The sequence below is a fragment of the Propithecus coquereli genome, unplaced genomic scaffold (assembly GCF_000956105.1).
Source record: "Propithecus coquereli isolate 6110/MARCELLA unplaced genomic scaffold, Pcoq_1.0 Scaffold9, whole genome shotgun sequence".
Taxonomy (NCBI): domain Eukaryota; kingdom Metazoa; phylum Chordata; class Mammalia; order Primates; family Indriidae; genus Propithecus; species Propithecus coquereli.
In genome coordinates, this window is record NW_012155284.1 from 13,410,690 (window position 1) to 13,417,835 (window position 7,146).

Here is a 7,146-nt window from a genome sequence, read left to right on the forward strand (position 1 = left end):
ACCTTGCATGAGAAATTACTGGCATCTGAATGGTGTTCACTGAAAATGGTGAGTAGCACTGGGTTCCAGAACAGCTATATCAGGCATCGTTAATTCTTTGGGGAATATTTGTATTTAATAGAAAATACAAAATAGCATGTTTATTTTTGGTTTGCTTCACTTGGAAGTATTAATATTTCCAGAATTCACTAAAAAAGGTAGATTTATGTTTATACATAATGTTTTATTCCTATCATCTGAGTGATCAATTGATTTTTATTAGGGAGGGATTTTAAATGGTTCAGATATAATTCTAACTTTCTCTTACTATGTATTCAAAGAACAAAGCTCCAAACAAACGTATGTCCTTATTCTTTTTTCATTGAGATTCCATTCTCTCAAGTAATTATTTTCTTTCTTTCTCACATATTTTCACATCAACTCATGGTTATCAGCTAACATTAACAGAAATTAAGATACACTCACGTGCAAAAGGAGAAATGGCCCTTAAATAGATATAAGGACGCTATTAATAATTTGGTAATTAACATGATCTTTACGATAATTATTGGAGGCATACTAATGTGGTAACACAGAAACAAACAAAAAACCACAAGCCCGATTGCAACATATTATAAAGGCTAAAAGTAAGATTTGACTGAAGCTCTAAAGTTTTCAAATAAAGTATAGAAGAAAAACGGGTATTTAAGCCTTAAATAAAAGTACAAGGCAAATGAGATTTTTTTTCTATGAAGATATTTCATGTGGTTTTATTTCTATTTTGATTGTTTCTTATTTCTCATCATGATGTATCAAAAAGGTTGGCCTTTTCCAAGTTTAGGCAAGAGAGTCCCACTCATGATGCAGAAGAGGGGAAAGTGTTTAATTCTAAGGGCTTGTCCTATAGCAAACTATTTTCCGTTAACCTCTAGCACAGAGAGATGGAAGCTGGGAGGTAATGGCAATTTATCTAGGCACATTCTCTAAAAATAATGATCCAGTGTCTGCCTCACAGCCTAAACTTGTATAAAAAGCAGGAAGAAAAATGGATAGTAATGAAATGTTCACAGCGGATGACGTTCTGGTTCCTAGATGCAAAAGCTGAAATTTTCCAAAATTTAGCCAATAGGACAAATCTGTCTTTCAACAATCACCAAATATTTCTCTAATCCTCCAAAAGGAGAGTTGCAAAAGCTTATCTTAAATATTATACGAATATTTTTAAGAAAGGAACTTCCCCATCTCCTAACTTCTTCAACATAAATCAGACACCAAATCTAAATGCTTCTAGATCAGCCCTTACACAGAATGAGTTGACAACAAATCTACCTTAAATATAGTAGAAGAGTAAGGGCCATTAATTTCATTCTGTAATTTGTTAATAGAAAAAAACTATGATTTATGCAAATATATTATTGGCCTTAAAAATAAAAGGTTGAAACATACTATAAAGAAATCAAATTTCATAAAACTGTTATTTTAATACAAGAGCATTACATGAATCAGTTCAAGATGTAGATCTCATAGTAGAAAGTTTATCTGACGCAAAGTAGAAAGTTTATCTGACTCAAAGTCTTCAATTCAAATACAAAAGTATATTTATTCTGCATCAAATCCATAGTATAAGGAACAATCATCAATTTCCAGAACATATAGAAGTACACTAATTCTTGATTCAGATCAATTTATACTCTCTACAGACTAAATGCTTTTGCTTGATGACATTATAGAATTTTTTAAAATTAAGATTCTCCCAGGAATAAATATGCATTTTGGTTTATAATTTCCACAAGAAACAAACTCTGAAAATGATAACAAAATCATTACTATTTGATTTTTATAAAAAAAAAATTCAAAAATTTTTTTCTTAATCTAGCTGATTATCATTGTCACTAAAAACCAAACAAATCAGAGAATAATCACATTACGAACTATACAAAAAGAAAACAAAGAAAAAATAAAGCTACTTACAAACTTCCTCTTCTGGGGAGACTCAGCTCCTTCTGCAAAAGAAAAAAAAAAACATATAGGAGATGCTACATTAACCTTTGTCTACTAGGATACCAAATGTATAACATAAAATGTTCATAGTGCTTGATTTGGCATTTCCTAGAGTAAAAAGGTTTTAATATTATAATTTTATGCTGGATTCCTTCTTACACTGTTCTTTTTATATACCACGTTTAAGGTACAAACACAATTTATCTCAATTTCAGTGCACAGAAAACATCAATCTTCCCAAAGCAACCACAGTAAAATACTGAGTTGAGCTACATGGCCCTGTAATTGAGCATAAAGAAAATCTGAGGAAGCGAAAGACTTACCCAAACAGGAAAGAGATATAAGAAGTAGGAGAAATTTTGCAGGATTATATTTAAATGAAAGGTGAAATGAAAAGGGCACAGAGATCACACTATTTGCCCTCAACAGAAATAAATGCATGCAAAACACTGTGCATACCAAAGATCGTACTTCATTATTTTTTTTTAAAAGATAATGCAGAAGGTAGCCTTTTGGTAGTATTTCTCAAAACAAATGTTATTTATTACTTAGTATATTTAAAAGTGTGTTAATGAACCTCTAAAAGGTAAACAGACAGCCACAACAATTACTAGAGTATTTCAGTTTTACAAGGGCGCTCTCGCATGTATCTCGAATTAAGATCATTATCTACCTAATCATGGAGAAGCTGTGGAAAACCAAAAAAACCAACCAACCAAGCAAATAAGCCAACCAACTAAACAAACACAAATGAATTCAAAAACACTTCTACCCACTAATGAAGTTTTCAAAGACCGGCTACTCAAGAGTGATTACTTGATGACAATAATTAAAGAATAAGAAGCAACGAGTTACCTGGTTATTTCGACTCAAAATGAAGTGCACTATAAATTCAGAAGATTTGACTAGATTTAGTTATTCATTCCCATAATTCTATTTTTTGCTTTTCAGATGTTTGAGCATTATCTTTTTTTTTTTTTTTTTTGAGACAGACTCTCACTCTGTTGCCTGAGCTAGAGTGCCGTGGCGTCAGCCTAGCTCACAGCAACCTCAAACTCCTGGGCTCAAGCCATCCTCCTGCCTCAGCCTCCCGAGTAGCTGGGACTACAGGCATGCGCCACCATGCCTGGCTAATTTTTCTATATATTTTTAGTTGTTTGATTAATTTCTTTCTGTTTTTAGTAGAGACGGGGTCTCGCTCTTGTTCAGGCTGGATTCGAACTCCTGAGCTCAAACAATCCGCCCGCCTCGGCCTCCCAGAGAGCTAGGATTACAGGCGTGAGCCACCGCGCCCAGCTGAGCATTATCTTTTGAAAGGCATTTCCCATCAGCTTCAAACTCACCCCTATTTTTATCAGATCCTTAAATGTTCGTCACGGACAGAAGCCTGAGATATCACTTCCAAGCAGTGCTGTTTACTCCAGCACAGCTTGCAGAACACAGCCTTGAGAGCGTCAGACCAGAGGGGAGGGAAGCTCTGTGGCCTGCTGCTTTGAACAGAGGATGCTTTACTTATTAACTGGCAAACATATTTCCATACACAGTTATAATAATGATATAACTGTTTAAAAGCAAGATCAACCAACAGTTTTAGGAACAAAGTGTCTTCTTTCTCCCAATAGCTAACATTTTCTTTTCAAAGGCTGCAGGGTTCAGTGGTGAAGCGCTTTATTTTTTGTTGTTGTTTTGTTTCACTTTTTTCTTTAATCCTTGATTAGCCCCAAGAAATTACAGTGTTTGCTGAACTTGGCTCTCTGATTCTGAAACATAAATATACCTTCATTTACTAAAACCCCTAATAACAAGAGAAAAGTCTCTGACCAAGACAGTTTTCCTTGGGAATCAAAACATAAATAGAAGACCAATGAGTAATTTTCTATATGTGTATCTTTGGTGATGACGCACACTTAGAAATGAGTGTTATATTCAGGTTAAAAAAGGAAAAGGAAAAAAGCAAACTCCCTAGAACTAATAGGTCACCAGACTATTTCTTTTAGAAAGGAACTGAAACCCACTGCACAGCAAAAGGCCTAGAGCTCAAATGAGTAATACTGCTCTGTCCAACAGATCTGACAGTAGCATAAAAGGCACCTGAGACGTTACCGTTAATAACCAAAAAATCAGATGTTATTTCAACTATATATGCAAATAGATCACACAGAAGATGTAAGAGAGAAAGGGGCAAATGAATGACCCAAATAGTTCAATCAATCATATTCCACCAAATGACCTGACCATAACCCGGCTGCTTTGCTCTGAGAAAAAGCTGCTGAAACAGCAAGATAAGGGATAAAAACCAACTCTGTTTTTAATCAGAAGTCTTTCCAGTAGGTCTAGAATTATGAGTTCGAAACAAGGAGAAAGGTTACAGTGGGTAACCCAGCACTGCTGCTCCGTGGGACAGCAGCTGAGATTCCAAGACGAGGAGCAGAGGACATTTAATAGGCCACTGTCAACTGACCTGAAGCTACCACGCTAACCAAGCTGAAGGAGCTAATTCACCTGACGGCTTGAATGTCAGGCTCAGGACTGGAAACTCAATTTGGTAGCAAATTGGAATCAGATGTGATGGTAATAAAGTGAGAGAAATGAATGTGCCGTGGCCAAGACCTTGTGAACAGTAGCTGCAAAAGTCTGCAAATACCAGGAGGGCTAAGCAATTGCAGACGGAGCAGGGAGTAGCTACTGCCCTAATGCATGGGGACCACACGCTGATAAATCTGCACCGGTCAGATGTAAATGAACAGCATCAAGGCATTTTACTGCCAAAGCCCCTGCGGTACTTTGTGTATGTGTCCTCATTTTATTTTCTTAATGTCAGGATAAGGTCACTAACACATACTTAGATAATTAAATAAGACATGTGGTATTGGGCTGAGTCATAAACCAAAGCTTATGTTTGGTATATGGAGAACATGTGTTAAAAATTTAGTGTCAGGTAAGACTTAGAGGAGGCAAGAAAAAGGGAAAAGGAGAAAAAAGCATCCATCTGCACTAAACAATATGCTAATTATTATCACCAGATTAAAGAAATTCTTAGGACTATTTAAGAAGATTTAAAATATTTAAGATTTTCATTGATATTGATTACTCAGTGAATTAACATTTTTAGAGTTGCTGCTTATCATTACTTGCTTGACATTATATCCTTTGCCCCCTTTTCTGAAAGCGTTAAATCACAAATATTGGCATTGAAAATAAAGGTGAAGTAAAACTTATCTTGTCTGAGAACTGTGTTATTTTCTTGAGATCCCCTTGATAAGACTGAGGATACCAGAGTGTTCCTCCAATCCAGGAGGAGAACTCATGGAGCGACCAAGGAGACAGGAAAAACAAAACAGATGATTCTGCCCCTTGCCCCAGCCCTTGGCTTCTGAGAGAGAAAGGAACTGTTCATTCATGAAGACAGAAGAGAAAATGGTGGTGTTTTATGTGTACAAGCAATTTCCACAGTGGTAATTTAAAAAATATTTATAGTATTTAGTAAGTATTTAACACCTATAAATATACAAATAAAACAATAAGGCTACACATGCCATATATGTTTGGAGAATCTCTGAGCTATTCTTTTTAACTGATAGGTAAATTTATGTTTTAAAAGAGGATATTTACAGAAGTCCAAATAATATATGTAGATACCCCGGCATCCCAGTGATGGAGCTTAAGGCTCCTCCCCTTCAGAGTGGCTGGGGCTTTGTGACTTACTTCAACAGAACAGAATAAGGAAAAGGAACAATAGCAACATTGTAGTAAAGAAACCTGCAAACACCACGATAACCAAGAGATCAAGGTTAGCATCACCTGTGGTAAGTTACGCAGACAGCGGGCAACCCTCTAACGTAATGTGATGAGAAGGACACCCCACCCTGTGGGATTCTCCCTAAAAACACATAACTGCAGTCTAATCGTGAAAAAACATATGGCAAACCCAAATGGAGGGACAGCCTAAAGACATTTGACCAGTACTCTTTAAAACTGTCAAGGCTGTGAAAAACAAGGAAAAACTGAGAAACTGTCAAAGATCAGAGGAGACTAAGGAGACACGACGACTAAATGCAATGTAGAATCTTCGACGGGATTCTCCCCATCAGAAAAAGAACATTAGTGGAGTTTGTAGTTTAACTGATAGTAATATACCAATGTTAATTTCATAATTTTAACAAATCTATTAAGGTTATATAAGATGTTAACATTAGGAGAAACTAGGTGAAGAATATACAGGAATTCTCTGAACTATTTTACAATTTTTCTGTAAATCTAAAATTATTCCAACATTTTTTAAAAAGTATATCAAAAGGGGGAGACAGGGAGAAAGGAAGACTGGTATATGGGAGGGTGGAAAACGGAAGAGATGAACAAATGAATATCTAAATATTCTAAGCTTTTTTTAAAGCACTATTTAATACCAATTTTTTAGGAGGCTATAGAAATAGTCTGAAGAAGATCGTGGCTAGGACCAGCAGTGAAGATGGTGAGAAGTAGTCAGATCTGAGCAGTGTTTTCATATAATTTACAAAAGAACTGGAAGTGAAGGGTAAAAGAGAAAACAAGGAGTCAAAAGTTTTTGGCCTGAACAAACGGAGTTTGAGGGAAGAAAAGCTCAGTTTGGACAAGTTGCATCCAAGATGTCTGTAAGAACTCCAAGCAGAAATTTCCAAACAGGCAAGTGGATATATGAATCTGAGCTCAGGAAAAGGTCAGGGCTGGAGCTAGATTCTGTAGTCATCATTACATAAGATGGTATGTAAAGCCGTGGGACTGGATGAGACAGGACAGGACAGATAGAAAAAGGAGAAGAGACACACCAGGATACGGGGCAGGGGCACTTCATGATTTAACACAGAGAAGTGGGGAGGACAGGTAACTGACATACTGCACTAAGCAGCAGCTGGGGGTCTTCAAAACAGCAGAAACTGAACGAGCCTGGCAAGTAAACAACCTACCTGCTGGACAGCTACCAGCACTCTTGAAGTCGACAGGATGGTTTGGCAGACAAGGTCAGCAAGTGGGCAGGAACCAAAAGATGAAACCCCAGCTACGTCCAGGGAACACCCAGCTAGGACATTTCTGCAGCTGAACACTCCCTAGGAGCACGGCCTCCAGGAAGGATATCTGTCCCCAGAACCTCTACTTCATCTCTCCTGGCAGGTTCCCTGTGAGTGTCAG

The 7,146-nt window shown here is 36.8% G+C and overlaps 1 long non-coding RNA gene across 1 annotated transcript in view; it reads right to left on the reverse strand.

Annotated features, from left to right (window-relative positions):
* The window catches only part of LOC105826617, a 19,023-nt gene extending 12,079 nt beyond the window's left edge, over positions 1–6,944 (reverse strand). The window contains exons 1-2 of the long non-coding RNA XR_001138322.1: positions 6,924–6,944; positions 1,951–1,982 (exon numbers count right to left, since the gene is read on the reverse strand). This is a non-coding gene — a long non-coding RNA (uncharacterized LOC105826617). The remainder of the gene's footprint in view (positions 1–1,950; positions 1,983–6,923) is intronic.
* Positions 6,945–7,146: the final 202 nt, after the last annotated feature.